This window comes from Poecilia mexicana, unplaced genomic scaffold (genome assembly GCF_051168715.1).
Source record: "Poecilia mexicana isolate PSO_F unplaced genomic scaffold, ASM5116871v1 scaffold_23, whole genome shotgun sequence".
Taxonomy (NCBI): domain Eukaryota; kingdom Metazoa; phylum Chordata; class Actinopteri; order Cyprinodontiformes; family Poeciliidae; genus Poecilia; species Poecilia mexicana.
In genome coordinates this window covers 17,253,025-17,274,934 of record NW_028263392.1, presented here as the reverse complement: position 1 = coordinate 17,274,934, position 21,910 = coordinate 17,253,025, and the positions used below count along the sequence as shown (strand labels likewise).

Genomic DNA, 21,910 nt, shown 5'->3' with positions numbered 1-21,910 from the left:
TTTTCTCAGCTTCACAAAACGTTTAAAAGTTTCAGTTTCCAACTGAGCAACGGTGAATACATAATATTTAAGAAAACAAAAGTAAATAAAAATCTCTTGGAGAAGTACATTAATTGATCAATATTCATCACATAAAATCTTAACTGTTACATATTTTAAAAACAGTTACACGTGTAGTTTTATCATTTTGTAATTTAGTTTTTATTAAGGTCAGGCTGAAGCAAAGTGATTTTATAATACATGAAAATCACCATAAATCCTCTTGTCAGATTTAAAGTTTGCCTTGTTTAGATTGAGACCAGAAATGTAAAAACAAACAAAAAAATCCTGAATAATCTTAATAAATTTGAACTGCGTTATTGCTGAAATGCTAAATGATAAACTGGACTGATTGACAGACAATGGATGCAATATTTTACAGAAACAAAGTAAAAACGAATCCGTTGCTCACTTTATCTGTTTGGGTCGGATGTTATGATTGAATGGCAAATTCCCTCAGAGCAGCGATACAGTGCAGATGATTTAAACAGCGTTAAATGTTCGTGTGTGTGTGTTGAATGATTGGCTGGCCTGTGAGCGGGTTAATCCCTCCCACACACACACACACACACTCTGAGACGCCGCGCCGTCACACGCGGGACGCGCCCACTAACACAGGTGTTTCCTCTGCATGGCCGCCACATTGTCTGAATGTTAATTACATGCAGAAGGCATCTGGGCCCGGCCAATGCTAATCCTCTTTTAATTATACGTGTCCTCACAATGACACCAGGTTTACAATGGTGATTACAGCTGCATCGGACGAGCTGGAAACATGTGGGGGAGGGGCGAGTAATGGCAGTCAGGATAAAGAAAATGCCACTTCCTGTCGGTCCGTACCTGAGATGACGCTTTGTTCTAGTTTGGTTTTAATACAATGAAACATTTTCACACATTTTCCAACATTAAAGTTGCATCTGGTTCATACAATAAGAAAACTGGAAATAAAATAATAATTCTGTCATAATAACCTTGTTGCATAAGTTTGCAAAGTGACAATTTGTAGAAACATTTCAATTTAATCCCAGCATCAGTTTTAAACTCGGCTGTATTCACAGCTGCAGCTGCAGGACAGAAACTCCCAACTTTCACCAGATCCCAACATGTCAGACATTCTCAAACTAAACTCTCCAACTTTAAGCACCGTATTTATAATATTAAGTCCTGAAAGTGCATAAAATATATTTTCATTGTCTACTGTTTGAATCCTGGTTGAGATATTCCACTTCTCTGGCCCCACTCCCACACACAACATGCACACAGGCATCGTTTACACACACACTGAACATAACAAGGCAACACGTCTCACGCGTGTTTATTCACATGAAGCTGCTGATTATAACTCAACGATTTCAGTTCAACAAGCTGAGAAACCAAACGCTGTCAGGAAGAACTTCAAACGCAGAAAAATACACCAACATCATGTCCATTTTAATGTGAGCTGATATGTCAGTAATAAAAAACAAATATATCCTGCTGAAGGTTTTTATTGAAACTAGAATATTCCTGTCAGTCTTCAGCTGAATCAGTCTCAGCATTTTGTCTTATTCCTTTGAGTCGTGACCTCCAGACATTATTCATCTCCTGTCCTGGTGTCAGCTCTCTGCTGCAGGTTGATTTTAATCTTTTTATCCTCGGTTTGCTTAGTTTTGTTTTCCAAACCATGGTGAGATTCCAAATATGTGTTTTAAAGTAGTTTGTAGTCCAGGTTGTTGTTGTAAACTGTATTTTGTTTGCTTATTATCTTTATGTTTTGTTTGGAGATATTTCTGACAGGATGATGATGTCCGTGAGTCTCAGGCCAAAACATGAACAATATTCACATTCCTCAGATTAAATATAAAGATGTTTTAAAAATGATCTCAAAGAGAAATCTTGACACGTTAAAGTGAGGCTGCAGGAATAAGTCAGAGATCACTGAAGTGACAGAAATGAATCCACATCTAAAGAAACCATGGTGGAAAAGTGTTGCTTTAAATCTGGAACAAGATTTACAGTTTTAACCCTTCGTTCCAATAAATAATTTTATGGTGGTTTAATATGAAGAGACCAAAAACAGCTACGAATAACAGCTGATGTTAAATATTATTTTTAACGTGTGAACAAGCAACCAGGCAGTAAAAGAGCCAAAGTGGTGAAGTTTCACAGAATTTGGCCTTCAGTTCTGGAATATTCTTCTGGATCCGTCTCTGCAGCTCCGGCCACGTGGCGTCCATGCGCCTCTGGCCCTACGTTACCATAGCAACGCTCCTGTCTCCGGCCGTCCTCCCACTCCGTCTCCACGCCGGTCTGCACACAGAGCACAGCGTTAGTCCGGCTGGGTGCCGGTGAATCCGGACGCGGCGCTGGTTCTGTCATGAGCCGCACAGGAACGCGCCTGCTGCTGCTGCACTGCAAACATCTGGAGCTCAGCCCGGTTCGGTCCGATCTACGGTCAGTGACGGACAGCAGAGCGTCAGAACTGATTACTGATCACTTCACCAAGAAAGTAATCCAGTTACTTTACTGATTACTTTAAATAAACACACACAATAAGCTACACAGCAGTGTAGCTCCTCTGTCTAACTCGAAACAACCAATCAGAGCCAAGAGGCGGGTCTTAGCGCTGTCAATCACTCCCCACTTTTTCTCCCTGCTGTGCTTTAGCTAGTATAGCAGGTTGTGAATTCTAAGGCTAGTTAGCATGGCCACTGATGACAGCGGATAAACAGCCTTCCAGTAACGGAAATTAGCATATTTATTAGCATATTTAGCATTGAGTACATGAGGATGAATGACGGTGCTAAACCCCGCCTCCTGGCTCTGATTGGTTGTTTTGGTGCATTTCTTCAGACAGTATTAGTAGCTGGAGGAGATAAATGATTTCACAGATTGTCTCATAAACTGTTATAACAGGATCATTTTAAATATAAAGTCCATATTTTTTATAAAGTTGACATTCTGAATCTTTAAATTCAACGCTTTGCTACGGTCCACCAAATGTTTTCCCATGATGGGAGAAGTTCTTCCCCCCAAACATGCGCGCCTCCTCAGAGTGGAGGAGGAACCGTGAATAAAACGCCGTTTGACCCTCGTTGTCATGAAGCGATTCTTTGTTTCCTCACAGACTCTCTTTATCCTCCGTCTCAGATCAAATCTTCCCCGTTGTTTCCCTCCATGCCGCCGCAGCTGCAGCGCTCTCATGCAGCATTCATGAGCCTTCATCTTCAGCAGGCGTACAGTGGACAGCACAGTGGCGCCCTGACCTCAAGACCCAATCAGAGCTGACCTCTGACCCCAGCCTGAGCTGGCTAACGTCCCCCATGCAGCCTGTGAGTGACTGCGTCCTCCATGAAGAAAGCGTGCAGTGTGGGACGAGCCGGGTTGGGGGTGGAGCCTCTTCGTCCGGGTCCCATCGCAGGACAATGGGCTCATTTTGGAGATGTGTTTGTGGTGGAAGCGCTGGTATGCGAGTCTGTCTGAGAAGGCTGCATGAACGCTGCGTCGGTATGCGTCAGCTGCTCTGCCGTCATGCGCCAAAACCCTCGGATCACATGCTGCTGGGACGGGAAAACCCAAACAACCCGAAACATTCTGGTGGTACTTCACCCCGACTGGTCGCTTTATGAAGTCAGGGTTCCTACACCGTCTGGAGTTTTATGTCCCAGCTTCAGCTGTGGAGAGGAAAGCTTTGCAAAAGGCATGACTTGATTAGTAGGCCTGTCCATCAGAAACATCCAGCCTGAGGCCAACTTCAGGCTGTGAATACCATCACAAACATCCAGTCTGAGGCCAACTTCAGACTGTAAACACCATCACAAACATCCTGTCATGAGGCCAACTTCAGACTGTAAACACCATAAGAAACATCCAACCTGAGGCCAACTTCAGACTGTAAACACCATAAGAAACATCCAACCTGAGGCCAACTTCAGACTGTAAACACCATAAGAAACATCCAGTCTGAGGCCAACTTCAGGCTGTGAATACCATCACAAACATCCAGTCTGAGGCCAACTTCACGCTGTCAACGCCATCACAAACATCCAGTCTGAGGCCAACTTCAGACTAAACACCATAAGAAACATCCAGTCTGAGGCCAACTTCAGGCTGTGAATACCATCACAAACATCCAGTCTGAGGCCAACTTCAGACTGTAAACACCATAAGAAACATCCAACCTGAGGCCAACTTCAGACTGTAAACACCATAAGAAACATCCAGTCATGAGGCCAACTTCGGGCTGTAAACACCATAAGAAACAGCCAGTCTGAGGCCAACTTCAGACTGTCAACCCATCACAAACATCCAGTCTGAGGCCACCTTCACGCTGTCAACGCCATCACAAACATCCAGTCTGAGGCCACCTTCACGCTGTCAACGCCATCACAAACATCCAGTCTGAGGCCAACTTCAGACTGTAAACACCATAAGAAACATACAATCTGAGGCCAACTTCAGACTGTCAACCCATCACAAACATCCAGTCTGAGGCCACCTTCACGCTGTCAACCCATCACAAACATCCAGTCTGAGGCCAACTTCAGACTGTAAACACCATAAGAAACATACGATCTGAGGCCAACTTCAGACTGTCAACCCATCACAAACATCCAGTCTGAGGCCAACTTCAGACTGTCAACCCATCACAAACATCCAGTCTGAGGCCAACTTCAGACTGTCAACCCATCACAAACACCCAGTCTGAGGCCAACTTCACGCTGTAAACACCGTCACAAACATCCAGTCTGACATAACATCTGTTATCTGTGGAGGGTGGAGGGAATCTCCCTGTTTGACTCTGGTTCCACTTTATTCCGTCTCCTATACATTCATCACCTCTCCACTCCCACATGAAGCTGCTCTCTCACAGAAACACGTTCTGCATGGAGACATGAGCCGACATGCATACCATTCCTCTGTGTGGAGCAGGATGCTTTGTTCTGCACAGGGCTTTTGTTGGCCGTCTTGCTTCAGGATTTTAACCCCAAACCCAGCTGAATGTGTTTAGCATGCATGTGGAAATGAAGATGTGTTTCCTGCAGAATGATTTATGCAGCAGCTCTGAGTTCCTAGCGCTGCTTGTTAGCTGTTCTAGTTAAAGTAACATTAGCATGAAGAGAATTAAACCAATGAGGCGATGAAGTAAAACTCTTTTTTACAACAACACGATGATGATGATGATGATGATGACAGCTTCTGGAACCAACCAACCCCACTCCGAAACACATAAAACACCAGACTGACTTGTAACTTTTTATTTAACACAATCTCACTAACTTTATTGAAAGCTATAAAAATAATAATTTCATGCTTGAAAAGCAGTGAAGTTCTGGATCTGTTCCAGTTTCCTAGTTGTTTGAAACCTTTTATTCCTGATTTCAGCTCTTTATTTTGAATTTTAAATAATGTTTTTAGCATAGTGCTACATTTTGAGTAGCTCTCCAGCCATGCTGCAGGACACGATCAGGGCATTAAAAGGTGATGCTGTGGGCCGTCCGTCAGCAGATCTGTTACGTTTCTCCTCTAAATAATACTGAGGACTTTAATTAGAATTTGTCTGGATAAACTTTTAAAAGTTGAACATTTATACCTTCCATCCTGTGACAGGACCTTTACAGTCAAACATTCTCCCAGCTGGAGAGACTCAAACTGCGACTGTCATAACTGTGAAGTGAGTCAACAATCAAAAGGCACTTAAACTGTCTGCTGAACCCGAGACTGAAATACATTCAGATGATGAATTAATTACCTAAAGGCTCTGAGGACAAAGGAAAGTGTCAGGAAAACACGGCTTCTCCTCAGCTGAAGGAACGTTTGCGTTATATTAAGCATGTAAAGTTTGGGAGTCAGCCGAATCCTTAAACAGGTGAAGCGTCTCCACCTGCCTCTCCTCCCTCACGCTGGCAGCTCAGCGACCCGACGGCGCTGTTTACTCCGGTTTCCTGTCCGTCTCTGTCAGACTCCACATCCACAGTGACGTAAGGAAAGGAGGAAAAGCTGCTGGTTGTTCTGGAATCAGATTAAAGTTTAAACATTATAAATAATCTGGAAAAGGTTTAATTTCTACAAATTACAACATTTAATTCATTTTGATAAAAAAAAAGGATTTCCTGTAGCAGTCTGTCTCTCATTGACTTTGAAGTGGCCTCTGACTGAAGACTGACTGTGCAACAGACTATCATGATGTTGTTAGGAGTTTTTTTTACATATTGCTACTAATGATCAAATCTTCAGTGAAGCAATTTTGTCGCCTTTAGGCATCAAAATGTTTATTTTGATATTAGTTGAAAGGAACTGGAAATAAAAGTTGATCTACTTCAACATATTTTTACTCAATAGTAAAAAAATATACAAAGGTACAAAGTCTACCTGAGTAACTGATCAAATTATCAATCATTTAATATTTAAAAATTACATCATCAGACGGACCAAAATATAAGGTTAAGTGGCAATTTTTCTACTTTAAGGACCAAAATGACAATAATTTATATAAATAACAAAAAAATAACAATCAGGCTAAGTAAATTTTTTTCTAAATCAGTTTCTTTCAATAAAAAACTGATTAAACTTTTGATTTTCATTCAGTGAGTGAAGAATCCAGAAACTTTACTCAAGTAAGAGTAGAAATACTTCATAATAAAACGACTAATTTTATTTATTACTATTTAATTATCTAGTAAAAGTAAAACGGACAGCATGGTAAAGATACCGTTACTAAAGTAGATGTAACTATAGTCACTAGGCAACTGGTGAAGAATAAAAGTTTCTCTGCAGAACTTGTAGTTTGACGCATCGATCAGATTCTCTACATTTAGAGGTTTTATTTATTCTAAATCTGGGCAGAAAAGTGAGTGAGATACTTCAACCTGTACAGAGATTAAAAACGAGCAGCATGTGTGGTGTAACATGGCGTAGTTAAAGCCCGGGTGTGTGTTTGGGATTGCAGGCAGAAATCCCTCCTCACTTCGCTCTGCTGGGTTTAAGTGCTGTTGAGCAATAAGCCGTTCCTGCCTGTGGCTTGGATTTGATCCTGCGGTCTTGTGTAAACTCCCTCACAAAGCATCTGTTTCCTCTCGCCCGCAGGGTCAGCGGACTGCCTCTCTCTCTCACGCACACACACACACACACACACACACACACACACACACACACACACACACACACACACACACACACACACACACACACACACACACACACACAGGCTGCAGCAGGCTCTCGCTGTGTTTTCAGTCTGAACTCCTGCAGGTTCTGGGGCAGGGCGGGTACTGATGATGTCATCGGCGTCAGGGTTGTTGAACGCCGCTCATCCGAAGGTTTGCTGCAAATGCGACCCTCTGGGTAACCAGATCTCCTTTAAAGCAGCTCTGGAGCCGCCCATGTGGGACTGATAGAGCCGTAATGAAGAGCAGACGCGGCCTCGTTCTGGCGGAGGGGGTTCAGGTTCTGATCCAGAGATTGGGAAACATCTTTTCTCCGTCAGCGAGGCTGAAAGTGATGAACGCAGCTGGATGGAGAAACCTGAGTCAGTCATAAGTTTGGTTTTCTCCACTAGCTGGGTTGTTACAAAAGGTTTTGTAACTGACAGAGGATGAATACAGACATCTTTAGTTCCATAAACAGTTGTTTTTACTTTTTCTTCATATTGAATCCAGATTTTAAATGGTAAACGAGCATGAATGTTCCTTTTTTTGTGATTTTGCTAATCCTGTGAACTGATTGGTGCATTCAAGTTCAGAAAGATCTGATACAAAATCAAACGGTGGGTCTAGGAGTGTTTTCTATGTTAAAGAAAACTAAAAACAGGGAAAGTTTCATCTGGGGAGAAACGGCAAGCAGAGAAACTCTGAGCTGGTTTTTAAAAAATACAAGAAGACAGAGATAATTTTCAGATGGTGCCTTCCCACCGTTTTAAACCAGCTCCTGTCCGTTTGTCTAGAAAGTCCGGTTTGGTTGCTGAGGTGTGAAAGCTAAGCGACCTCTGACCTCTGGTCCTCCAGACCTCGGTCTTGGTTCAGTTGAAGTGAACTCTGGTTCATTTTAGTTTCCATCTGGTGAAGAAGGAAGTTGTTCTCAGTGTCTTCAGAGGTTTTTGTGTCGTTTCCTTCAGTGGTTCTTGGTGCAGCGCCCCCACAGGCTAGGAGGGGAACAGGTTGGTTTGACTCAGAGCCACAGCAGCTGGAGGAGGAGCAGATGATGGAGTTCTGGTTCCAGTAGAACCGACCCCTCTGGACTATCTGCTCGGAACACATCCTTTGCTGCAACAAAGCTCAGCCGGTATCTTTGACTAGGACATAGACAGGGTTAAACCCAGAGATGATGCCAGGCTCATTGTTTATAGAGGGAGAACGTTGAGTTGTTGTCAGCAGCAGCTCAGCTGATTTTCCCCTACAGGAAAATATCTCCGCTAAACGCCAGACGATGTTTTTATGAAGCTCATTTGTCCTCCAGAAGCAGCAGCGTTTTTAGGTTGGATGTTAATTGTTTAATCCTGGTTGCTTTGGACGGCTTCGTTTCCTTGATGAATGAAATCTTATTTTCAATGTCTGAAGCATTTAATTGGGACCAAAAAGGTAAAACTGAATAAAGTGCTGTGTTTTTAAACGGCTGTGAACTAACGATGTGTTCAGGTATGAAGCTTCATGAACCGGTGCTGCTTCTGTTTCCCTTCTTCTGTTCTGAGCAGGATTATGAGAGGATCATAACTGCGTCTGTTTGTGCAGCCTGACGTGTTTCTGCTGTGCAGCTGCTAATCGCTGCGCTGGCTGTGTGCAGCTGGAACCCTGAACCTGAACTGATTCTAATGTGTCGTTTTAATCAGATTCCACAGCGTTCTGCTCCGGCGCCTCGTCATTGTCATTAATATTATAATTCCATGTTTTAGCAGCAGACTTCTTATTTCTCATAATTGCCTTTTTTCCACTTTGCCAAGAACACAATCGAGGACTGAACTGTGGCTTTTTGTTTTTAGCATGAAATTGATGAAATGTAGAAATGTGGATATTGGCAGAGGCAGCGGCTTTTGGCAGGTCTTTAACTGCAGATATCAGTTAAATCGTAGTTTCACAGCTGCTTCCTGGACGCGCTGTGTGCAGACAGATGGAGGGTCCTGGGGTCTTTAACAGACAATGGTATGGCCGTAAGTCATTCCCCTGTCTAACAAGAGGAAAATCAGAACCCTCTGCTGCACACACGCGCTCCGGCTCGCTGTCACACACACATCAGAGAGCCGCAGCAGCATCTCCCTGCCTGGCCGTGTGAGTTTCCTCCCCTGCATGCTGCTGCTGGGTTCTGCTCTAATGAGGCAGGTGACAGTGCAGGTCTGAGCGACGGGAACCGGGAGGCAGGGCTAGCGGTGGGGTTAGCTTCGCCCAGACGCCGCCCTGAAAACACAGGTTAGCCTCCTCTGGCTCCTGCTGGCATCTGCTCTATTTGCATTTGAGTTATTTCATGCCAAAGAATTTCAAGAAAGTTCTGGCAAGTTGGAAAACATGAATGGAGGAAAAATCTATCAGTTCTGTGGCTGAGGGGAAGTTTTGCATTTTCTCGCCCAACTTTTGGAGCTGTTGAACCGAAGCGTGAGGAAGCAGCGCCGCCGCCTGCAGCTCTGGTTAATGTTCTGCTCTGGACTTAATGACTGAGTTAAAACTTGGTGTTGAAATCAATGTCAGCTTCTGCCAGGTGAAAACAAACTGACCTTATCGACGTTAACACTCCTACTGGCATGTAGGCAAAGCTAATCAATGATCATCGCTGCAGGTAGAGCTGCTGATGCAGATTTTGTTTAAATGTTTTTAGCTCATAACTGATGCAGGTTATTGCGTAGAGTCGTCCTGCTGGAAAATAAATAGTTTAGTTTGAGTTCAGAATAAACATTTAACTTCTCAATGTGTTTTATTGAACTAAAGTATAAATTTAAAGAAAGCTAAATGTTCGTCAGGTGTTTTTGGTGCTTGTTGAACTGAAGTCCTCCTCACCAAACGAACCAGGATCCCAGCTGATACCTGCATCCTCGTTTCACTCAGCACCGAGTCTCAGGCCAGAGTCTGTAGCTCGTTTACTGTTTATATAGATTCTCATTGCTTTGCTTGTGATTTTAAAAACATCTTATATTTTTAATCTGTTGGATAAAAGAATCAAAAATCACCAGAGTCACATTTATCAGGAAGTCAGTCCTGTAAAATACCTCTACATTACATTTTTCCATATAACTTGTGTTTTTCGGTTGCAGTAGTGACCAGTAATCACTCCCTTCCTGTTTGCTTGTTCTCGTCAGTCTTTGTCAGATCCTCCTGCTTTTGTCTCACTGAGGCCAATAAATTCACCTCTATTTCCACTTAATAACCTAAAGTCATCATGTAATATCACTAGAGCTGAAACATTTGATATTTTCCAGATTTTAAAACCTTTTCCTGTTTTTAGGCTTTAGGAGCTGCATCCAGGTTTATATCATGCAGCTAAATTGAGAAGTGAATCTTTTCTCAGCCTTCTTACGTTTTTATCGATGTTGTAAATAAATGTGGGTGTTGTGTGAGGAAATGATGGTTTAAAAACCGTCTGTCGGTGAATCATGGATCTTTAGAGCCGCTCTGACCTCGGCGTTCTGGTGTTAAACACTTCCTGTTATCTGGAAGCAGGAAGTTGGATAAAATGCCGCCTGGCTGTGGAAACGGGGCCCACTGGTGATGTTCTGCTCTTATCTGCGGCGGCAGGTCTTAGTGCTGCCATGTATTCTCTCTCATCATTATCCTCATATCTATAGATATCAGCCTCTTTGCCTCCATTTTTATTTTTTATTCTATTTTCTGGGTCACCTGCGCGGCTCCGGTCCGACTGAGTTACATTCAGATTCATGTATGGAGAAAAATCACACATTATCACAGCTAATAACAGATGGCAGGAAGATTAAACTGACTGCAGCTTCACTTCGCTGCTCAAACTGCATGAACATGCAGATGATGCTCGGCTCAAACAGTGAACAGATTCGTAGATCAGATCAGGACGTGGAATGACTTCCTGCAGCTGAACAGAAACAAACCTGACGTTTTTATTCTTCAACCTAAAACTTCTCCTTCACTGTCGACTCTCCCTGTAGCCTGGCTAGCCGGGTTTCTTTTCCTGATTTGTAAAAGCTAAAAGGAGGTAAATACTTTTTGTGGGCTCCATGTTCTGTCAAACATGGAAAATATGTGACGTCTCAGTTCCAAAGGTCCATCTAGTCCTGCAGGGTGCATGAAGCCTGGCTGCCTGGTGCCAAATGAAACGATTCCTGCAGAGCTCACCTGGAGAGCTTCCTGGCCACGGAGCGGAAAGCTGCATCTCCAGAGGTGTGACGGCGAAGATCACCAGATAAAGGCCCAACCACAGGATTAGCACTTCAAACAACTAGAAATAAAAACACACAGGCTAAAAAAAAAGCACCAGATAATATAAACACACACTTCACATCCGTCCAGGTCGGAGTAAACACAGCCTGCAGAGTCAGTTCGGTTCTAATGGGAGATTAGAGAGAGGACAAACACACAGACACTTGTAGCAGAGAGAGTGTGTGTGTGTGTGTGTGTGTGTGTGTGTGTGTGTGTGTGTGTGTGTGTGTGTGTGTGTGTGTGTGTGTGTGTGTGTGTGTGTGTGTGCTGACCCACTTGATTGCTTGTCTCTGGGACTCGGAGGATAATAGCAGCAGGCAGAAACTAGAATACTTTATTTGTCCTGTTTTTATTTCATGAGAACACAAGAGGAAACGTCTGATGATGTCACCAGCTGACGGATCCTCCCAACTCCTGGAAATATGTTCAGAAATCAGGTTTGATTCAGCGACACTGAAAAATTAAAGACAAATCCCACATTTAATCTGGGAATGTTGAACTAAATCTGGAGTATTTATGCCCAAGTAAAAAGAATAAAAACATAACCGTCCAAGAAACGACTACAGAGCAAAGACGTATTTACTATAACAGACGACTCATATCTGCCAATACTCTGTAGTGCAGTACTACTACAATACTACAATACAGTAGTAGTACTGTAGCTGCTCTTATTGCTACAATAAAAGTAGCAATAAGAGCAGTGATACTTTGTGATGTCATTTAAGTTAAATAAATCTTTTACTTAAATGCAAGTTTTTAAGTTTCTTTAACTGAGTAAATCTAACTAGTTTCTTTGAATCTCAGCTCTGAACCTTTTAAACTTCAGTAATACCACAGATTTCATCTGTAACCCTCTGGAGTTTTTGTCTCTATTTTAATAGAAATGTGAGCTCTGCTCAAATGAGAGCATTTTTATTTTGTGTTCTGTCATGCTGTGGGCCGGTTTCTCTTCCAAACGTACAGCTTGAATTAATAACAGCTGAGGTGCAAACAGCAGGTTCAGTTTTTCCCCTGCAGTAAATTTATCTGAGGAGGTTTCACACGTCGGCACCAGGAGGTCCAGTAAGTCGTTTCTTCAGTGGAGGAACGCTGAAGGTCTTATGTAAGCCGATCTGAGTCATTGTCACTGGTTCTCCCTTAAGGCGAGACTGGGAACGGGTCCAACCATTGACATCCTCCCAGCGCTACGCTACACCTGTTCACCAGATCCTTCATTATCCGTCTCTTCATAACAGCCTGTCGTCTTTAAGGAGGCGCAGCAGAAAACCGGTTTCCAGCGCCGGGCAGGGAGTTTCCTGGCTGCGTGCCGCGATCCGGGTTTGGATCGGGATTTACGGCCCGGCAGATCTCTGCCTCTGAGGATGAGGGCCGGCTGGGAGGAAAGCTGATCCAATAAAAGTAGCTCTAGTTGGAGATGGACTGGAAACGTTCCAGTTTGAGCTCGGATGGACCCAGTTCTCCTTCCAGCAGGAGATGAAAGCCGACCAGCGGAGGAGAAAACGGGTCGCATGTCTCAGTCAGCAGACTTTCAGAAATCCTTCAGACGCTGAACATGAACCTGGAACATTTCCTCCAAACTGCTTCATCCACTTCATGGTGGAGGCAGCATCATGCTGAGGGACAGGGCAGCAGGTCAGAGTCGTTGGGAGACCCTGAACATACAGCGGCCTAGTCAAAGTCCACACCTGAATCCAACTGAAAATCAATGAAAAGACCTTTTCATTGGAAAGGAGCTGGATTTTCTCCGTCCAGTTTGAGTTTTTCATTTTAACAAACGATCAAAAATGTTTTTATTAAAATAATCCAACTTAACGGTTAAAGTAATAAACACAATGCAAGCGCACAGCAGTGTTTAAAAGAGAAAAAAAATGTTTTTAGGTCGTCTATAAACACGACTCAAAACAAAATTAAGCAAAGAAGTGCAAACTGACAACATCTATAACTAATAAAACAATCTTGGGGCGGGGCTGCAGTGGGGGCGGGGCTACAATGGAGGTGGGGCTGCAGTGGAGGTGGTGCTACAGTGGAGGTGGGGCTGCAGTGGGGGCGGGGCTACGGTGGAGGCGGGGCTGCAGTGGAGGCGGGGCTGCAGTGGGGGCGGGGCTGCAGTGGGGGCGGGGCTACGGTGGAGGCGGGGCTGCAGTGGAGGTGGGGCTGCAGTGGGGGCGGGGCTGCAGTGGAGGTGGGGCTGCAGTGGGGGCGGGGCTACAATGGAGGTGGGGCTGCAGTGGAGGTGGTGCTACAGTGGAGGTGGGGCTGCAGTGGGGGCGGGGCTACGGTGGAGGCGGGGCTGCAGTGGGGGCGGGGCTGCAGTGGGGGCGGGGCTACGGTGGAGGCGGGGCTGCAGTGGAGGCGGGGCTGCAGTGGGGGCGGGGCTGCAGTGGAGGTGGGGCTGCAGTGGGGGCGGGGCTGCAGTGGGGGCGGGGCTGCAGTGGAGGTGGGGCTGCAGTGGGGGCGGGGCTGCAGTGGGGGCGGGGCTGCAGTGGAGGTGGGGCTACGGTGGGGGCGGGTCTGCAGTGGAGGCGGGGCTGCGGTGGGGGCGGGGCTGCGGTGGGGGCGGGGCTGCAGTGGGGGCGGGGCTACGGTGGGGGCGGGGCTACGGTGGGGGCGGGTCTTTGCTGCCACAGTGCGTTTCCTTACTTTAACCAGCCATCACCTTCATTAAACATTGACGCCTCCAGGAAGCGAAGCCTAGAACGAGCTGCTGGTTTTCACCTGGAAAACTTTGACCAAATACCTGTTTTCACCTCTAAAATGCAGCTTCTGCTTCTCTTAGCGTTAGCTTAGCATTAGCTCCGTCAGTCTTGTTGATGTCGTTTTGTTCCTGATGACATGTTCTGGTCTGAGAGCGGGCCGGTCCCAGTGGGTTCTGTTGAAGCGGGCCGGTCCCAGTGGGTTCTGTTGAAGCGGGCCGGTCCCAGTGGGTTCTGTTGAAGCGGGCCGGTCCCAGTGGGTTCTGTTGAAGCGGGCCGGTCCCAGTGGGTTCTGTTGAAGCGGGCCGGTCCCAGTGGGTTCTGTTGAAGCGGGCCGGTCCCAGTGGGTTCTGTTGAAGCGGGTTTTCTGCTCTGGACGCTGCAGGTTGGATCGTCGCCTTTCTTCTGTTTCTCTGGAAACTTCCACAATAATCTGACATGAAACAGTTTTTTTGTTAGAATATTAAAGAAATTATTTTAACTTTTAACTTACTGAGGTAGTTTTTTGTTTCAACTAGTATCACTGTGTATTTGGACCATTGCAGATAAAAAAATTTCCCTGAAAAAAAAAAAAAAACAATTTTGAAATTTTCTAGAAAAATTGTGGAGATTTCTGGGTTTGAAAAGTAAAAATAAAATTTTATTTTTCCAACTTTTGAACAATTAAAATTTCAGTTTTTTTCTAGAAAATTTCTGAGATTTTGTTTGTTGAAATCTCCTTTGTTTCTGAAATCCGCGGCCCTAACGAACCGTCATAATGGGGATATTTTGCACTGGGAACCAGTCAGACATGCTGTAAGGGTTTGGATGTCTGCAGTGCAGAGAAAACATTTCTTCCTCCTTCCTCTGCAGGAACCTTCGAAGTCGAGACGCAGGAGGAAATTTCACCAAGCTGGAAATCCAGGAGTCTGTGAGGAGCCAAATGAAAAGAGGTAATATAAAAAAATCAACATAATCATGTGCATAATCAGAACGCTGGCTGTGTTCTGGGCTCGGCTCATAACAGCGATATGAGATTGGAGTTTATTGCATTAATCATGTAAACGTTGCTCTTGTGATTAAAGCAGAGCTTTTGTTTATTGCTGGTAATTGTATTGGGGTCGGGCTGCGCTCCCAGGAACGCCACATACAGCATTAATATTAGATGAACTGACTCCGGATCAGGCGCCCGGAGCCGCTTCCTGCTTCATGCTGCTCTGGGTCTGACCTCTGACCTCACACCAGAACACACCATGTCACAACTGTCAGCTGGCAGTGTTCCTCCTGCTGTCTTTATTTTCATCTGTAAATCCAGTAAGGGGGGTTATGCATGCACATGCATAAGGAAAAACAGCACAGGGAACAGGAAGTGGTGAGGAAGAGGGAACAGGAAGTGGTGAGGAAGAGCAGATTGAAGAGCTGCAGCTCTCAGGAAGAACTGGGGCTGGAGAAGCTTTCTTTGAAGAAACAGACAGATGTACTCTTCACCTCTTCGTCATGACCTCCTCGCTCAGCGGAGCGGCGACAGGCCTGAACATCCAGAAACATGTCCGCCCCTCTCCCTCCGCCTGCCTGTGAACTTTAAATGCAACACGAGCCTCTTCGCCGCGCTGGAAATGTTGAGAAATCTCCTGCAGATCCCTGAGAGTGTGTGGAGGATATGAAGTTAAAAAGGTTTGAACGGATCGCTGCTCTTCCTCTCGTCTTTGATGTCGGATCAGATCCGCCTGCTGCTGGACTGGAGGAAGAGGAGGAAGAGGAGGAAGAGGCTTTGCTGCCCAGATTTAAATGCTGGGTAAACACATGTATCAGCTTAGAGGAAGAGGCTCCAGATGATCCGGCCGCGCCGCCATTCAGAGAAATTTACGCGACTCTCCGATTCCCCAGAACCAGCTGGACACGTTGCTGATTTATTCACACACACACTCCTCGTTTAGGAGCAACCTGGTGTGTGTGTGTGTGTTATCGAGAGAAGAATGCTGCCAATGTGAGCAGAATTAAAGAGCTGTTGATGCATGTATGCAGCGTTGGCTGGAGCGCAGTCAGTTCTGACCCAGAGGTTCTGACAGATCTTCGTCTTCCTCCTCCTCCTCCCAGATGCTCAGATTTAGATCCACCAAGAAACTCTGACATTTTTTAATTGATGTCAGAAATTATCTACAAAAATCTTGGAAAATTCTGGGTTTTCTAAAGTCTAAGAATTTGCTAGAAAAAACTGAGAATTTTTCTCAGAAGTTTTTCCTTTTTTTTCCTCCATAGCAAATTTCTAATATAAATTTAAAAATTTCCAATTTTTCTGGAAAATTTCAGAAATTTCTTTGGCTGAAATTTACTCCTATTGTCCGATCTACAAACACGGTAAACCAGGCGTGATGGAGCTCCAACACGTCGCCGTTCTGCCTCAAAACTTTGTCCGTATTCTGATGTGGAATTGCAGTTTCCATTAAATAAGAAGCTTAATTAAAATGGCATGAATAAGTTTATTCATGCGATCAGTTCTTAGAAAACATGCAGCGCTGCCACCATCCAGCCACTTCCTGTCGTCGTCTTCCTGGTTTTTGCCAGTAGGAATATCTTGCTGTTGATTGTGAGTCATTTCATGTGAAATAAATATTTCTAATTCAGTTTTTTAAAATAAATTACTTGATCCTAGAGCCAAAACTTCATCAAAAATGTTTTTTCTAAATTGTGTTTTTTGTGTAAGGTGTAATAATTGAGTGTAAACGTTGAGTTTGGGGATTTTGTGTAAAAAATGTCATGAATTCAGCCAGTAACTAAATAAACGGCTGGATTTAATCCAGCAGGTTTACTGTATAAACTCCAGGAGAATCTGAACCAAAGAACTGTTTAAAATTCAACACATCCATCCAGATTGTTTTCCTTCCCAACCCGTTTCTGGAAAATCTTCCAGGCATTTGTTGCACAATCATGTGAAGAGACAAGTTGAGAGAGAAACCCCAGAGAGCACAGGAAAACCGCAGCTTGGGTTCATTTTATCTCCACTTTTAAATCAGTTTGCGTTGAAGTCGGAGTGTGTTGGTCGTAAACGGAGAGTCATTTTCACACCCGACATGCAGGAGCGGGGCCGTGTGGAAACCCGAGCCTCCAGGAGAATACACGTCCATGCAGAAAGAACTGAGTGTAATTTGTGATGTTGCCTGTTTGTTTTCGATCCGGTTTGTTTGTTTTAGGAGGCTGAGCAGAGAGGGGGGGCGGGGGGCAGAGGATTCCTCTGCAATGAGAACCAGATGATGGCTTCGCTCTCAGGGCGTCGCTCAAACTTCACTGCTAACATGTTTGGATGATCTGATGGGATGAAGCCGGCCTCCCTGCTGCTCCGCCCCGCCCGGCTGCCTGCAGCAGGTGTGTGTGCGTGTGTGTGTGTGTGTGGAAGCGGCTCACACTCGTCCACGGTGGTGATGAGTGTTGGCAGGAAGTTCCCCTCGCGTCGCCGCGTTTGTTTGCTGCTGCGTTTATTTCATCAGCTCCTCTCTGATGGACGTAATAAATCTGTTAGATTGATAACAGAACATAAAGTCAGGATCAGTTTGAGCAGTTATGGTGTTTCTATTAGATCTAAAAATGTTTCTTCAAAGAGGAGGGAGGATTTCCAGTAGCAGTCAGTGTTGAAGTGAACATGTTGAGGCCTCTGACTGAAGACTGTTGCTGTGTGACAGTGTGATGACTGACATGACTTGCTAACAGCTCCATGTCCAAACATCATAGATGATGTCATCATGTCCAGGATGACATCAGCAGCTGTTAGCTGCTCTGCTAATCCTCCTCCTTTGCTTTTGCCTTTCCCTTTTAAACCTCTGGATTTCCATCAGATTTTTATGCGTGTTCCTCCTGAACTCTGTGCAGAGTTTGGTTTGACTTTGTGTTCAGCTCCTGGTGGAACCTCCTCTGTCTGGGTTTGTCTCTGTTTGAACGTCTCCAGCTCAGACTGGATGGAAAACATCAGGTTTAAAACGTTTAGTTCATCCTGACTGGATTTCTGTGAGTATTCTGAAAGGCAGACATGACAGCAGGTCCGGCGGTTTGAACAGCATCGTCAGGGTCGGTTTGTCTTCCTGGACAAACACACACTTCCTGTCCACATCATGAGACGGATCCGTCTGTCGCTTCGCTGCAGACGTTGCTGAGCCTTTGACTTGTCAGCCAGTCGTCCTGAGCTGGAGAAAACATAACACACTCTGATACACACACACACACACACACATCCATCTCTGACCCGCCACCTCTCCCACAGGGAACACACACACACACACTCAGCGCGAGGCGGACCTGTTTCATCAAGCCGGTGAACAACATAGCGCCGTGCCCTCGCCCAGCCCCACGGCAGCCTGGGAAATGAAGTGTGCCGGCTCGCGGTGACCTTTGCCCCCGCTGCAAAGCGAGGGCTGCGTGTGTGAAGCGGCGCCTCCGCAGCTGCGGCTGACATCCAGACATGTCGGTCGCCGTATATTCAAGCAACAACCTGGATAAAAAAGCAGAGCGCAGCGACAAGTAAACAACATCCAGGCGTAGCTCGGCTGGAAGCTAACGGCCCCCAGCGGCCCCCGGAGCCATGCGCCCAGATGAGCCTGAGATCGTTTCCTCTTTGTGTCAAATCTGCAGAGTTTAATTGGCTGCTGCTCCACCTGACCTCTGACCTTTCGGTACAAATGACCAGGGCATCCGAGGCAGAGAGAAATTTCCTGTCAGAAGTTTAGCGGCAGGATTCCCCAGACCGGCGATGGCTGCCGGATCAATGCAGGGCCACAGGGTGCAAACACTTCTGCAGCCGAGACACGTTGGGCTTTGAGTCGCATTTCCTCAAGCTTTATACTGAAGCTGTGAGTCATACGAGCTCTGCAGGTTATCTGATGAGATTTACGTCAAAACAAACTAACATGAGAAATATTCCAGGGTCAGAGGATGAAGTGATTATTTTAGTTAATGAGGCTGAATATTAAAGGAGACATTAAGTTTTAATATTTAAAGGTGGCTAACAGAGGCTAACAGGTGCTAACAGATGCTCACTGACGCTAACAGATGCTCACTGACGCTAACAGATGCTCACTGACGCTAACAGATGCTAACTGACGCTAACTGATGCTAACTGACGCTAACTGATGCTAACAGGTGCTAACAGAGGCTAACAGATGCTCACTGACGCTAACTGATGCTAACAGAGGCTGACAGAGGCTAACAGACGCTAACAGAGGCTAACAGACACTGACAGAGCCTAACAGACGCTAACAGATGCTTACTGACGCTAACAGATGCTCACTGACGCTAACAGATGCTCACTGACGCTAACTGATGCTAACAGAGGCTGACAGAGGCTAACAGACGCTGACAGAGGCTAACAGACACTGACAGAGGCTAACAGACGCTAACAGATGCTCACTGATGCTAACTGATGCTAACAGAGGCTGACAGAGGCTAACAGACACTGACAGAGGCTAACAGACGCTAACAGATGCTCACTGACGCTAACTGATGCTAACAGAGGCTGACAGAGGCTAACAGACACTGACAGAGGCTAACAGACACTGACAGAGGCTAACAGACGCTAACAGATGCTCACTGACGCTGACTGATGCTAACAGACGCTGACTGATGCTAACAGACGCTGACAGAGGCTAACAGACACTGACAGAGGCTAACAGACGCTAACAGATGCTCACTGACGCTAACAGATGCTCACTGACGCTGACTGATGCTAACAGACGCTGACTGATGCTAACAGACGCTGACTGATGCTAACAGACGCTAACAGAGGCTAATGGGCGTCTGGTCAGAAGTTTTATGTTTTATGTGAATATCAACAGCATCGCTGCCGTTTCGATTCCAGTATCTGATTTTTGTATCTGCAAGAATAATTTTAAGGATTATTCAGCATATTTATGTTGAATGAATGTGAGAAATTAATTGCTTTTGTACAAAACGGTTCTTATTTCATGAAGAATCGTTTTGTACGACTCTTCATGAAATAATTGTTTTGAATCGAATCATGGCCCAAAACTGGAATCTGAGTGAGAGATGGTAAAATATTTCCACTTGTACTCAGAATGCTTTCTTGCCTGTTTCCAGGGAAAACATGCCGACAATCTAATGCCAAGAAACATCTCCACAACAATACACATTTTTGTCCTTTTTTCCTGATCGGTACTTTTCTGCTGTTTTTCAGATGATGAAAAGATTCTTTAGAAACGGTTGGAACTAAAATCCCAGTTTCCTGTCAGATTGTCTTTGGTTTTTACTTAAATAGAAAATGAAAAAAAATAATAATTCTGATATTCTGCTGGTGATTAAGATTCTATTTATCAACACATTAATTTATCCTACTAGTTTAGTAGCTTTTTTATATGTTTGGTTTGCAGTGTTGGTTCAGTATTACTTATCAGACACTCAAACATTTTTCTCTGTTATTGAACAGCAGAGCAGATTAAATCCCAGAACCAGGAAAGTATTTCGATGTTTCCGAAGTTTCCGGACGCAGTGTTGTGGTACTCGAGATCGGTCTTGGTCTCGAGTCCGGTCTTAAGACCGTTTTCTGATGGTCTCGGTCTCGTCTCGGACTCGACCGCATTTGGTCTCGGTCTTGTCTCGGTCTCGGGCGCTGAGGACTCGGCATTTTATTTCAAGACCAGTCGAGACCGCAACTGTGAAAATACCACTAAACGTGCAGCATACTGTCCAGTTTATTTGTTAACATTTTTGTTTTCAGTGGATGCAAAACGCACCAATTAAAATCCAAGCAACTACGTGTTTCTCCTCCTCCCCTCCCCACCTTTCACTCACACGCGGCGCTCCAGGACATGCGCAGTGGTTTTCTCTCAGCGGCAGAAAATGTTTGTCTAATCGTCAGTAATGGAATATTGCTGCATAAATCATAACAAATCCGATGGCCACAGCTAACTCAGCAGCGCTTCGCTTTCACAGACGGTGGAGACAACGTCTAACTATTTTCGTCACTTAGAAAAGTAGCTCAAAGAAGGTAAGATCCGTTGACGTGATGTTAGCAAAGCTAGCTGTATAGACACACATAAGCATTGTGATGAAAAAAAGTTGTCACTGACTGCGCTGAATTATTGTGCGGAGATGTTGACTGACTTGTCGCATATATGGGACAACGGCGCTGTGTCCAAAAGTCTGCAATATAGTGATGTGACATTCAGGAACAGTACGATTCATCTGCTCGTCTCTTTACTTATTAGATAGGACTGGAGTGTCGCTGAGAGCCGTTGTTCTATCAGATAGCCATACGCTGTCAGAATAGCATACATGCAGTGAGTACCATGCCTGCGCATGCGCATTAAGAAGTCCGACCGTCAGAGGAGTTGTCAGTTCACCATATGCAGCAACTTATGACGAAAATAAGTCATTAAATTGTTTTCAATGATAACTATATAGATATACATGTGTTGTCATGGTTGTAAAGTGTATTTAAAGCAGGTCTGGCTGCAGCTGGAGTCAGCTACAACACACGCCCGTGTAAAACTCACTTAACCGCTAAGTCAGGATGCCATACAACTGTTAATAACAAAGTGTATGACTATCTACGTCATGATTCTGTGTTGCTGATTAAATGAAATCTTATGGTAATGACGTGTCTGACAGATATAGCCGGTGTTCTATCACATTACCATACGCTGTCAGGATAGCATACATGCAGTGAGTACCATGCCAGCGCATGCGCATTAAGTCCGACCGTCAGTGGAGTTGTCAGTATACGCAACAAGTTATGACGAAAATAAGTCATTAAATTGTTTATAATATGACATAATGTGATAACTAGATAGATATACATGCGTTGTCATGGTTTCAAAGTGTATTTAAAGTAGGTCTGGCTGCAGTTGG

General features: G+C 44.9%; 1 long non-coding RNA gene across 1 annotated transcript in view; it reads left to right on the top strand.

The window, feature by feature from the left end:
• Positions 1–15,009, top strand: part of LOC148152549 (uncharacterized) — a 55,664-nt gene extending 40,655 nt beyond the window's left edge. The window contains exon 3 of the long non-coding RNA XR_015762128.1: positions 14,933–15,009. This is a non-coding gene — a long non-coding RNA (uncharacterized LOC148152549). The remainder of the gene's footprint in view (positions 1–14,932) is intronic.
• Positions 15,010–21,910: the final 6,901 nt, after the last annotated feature.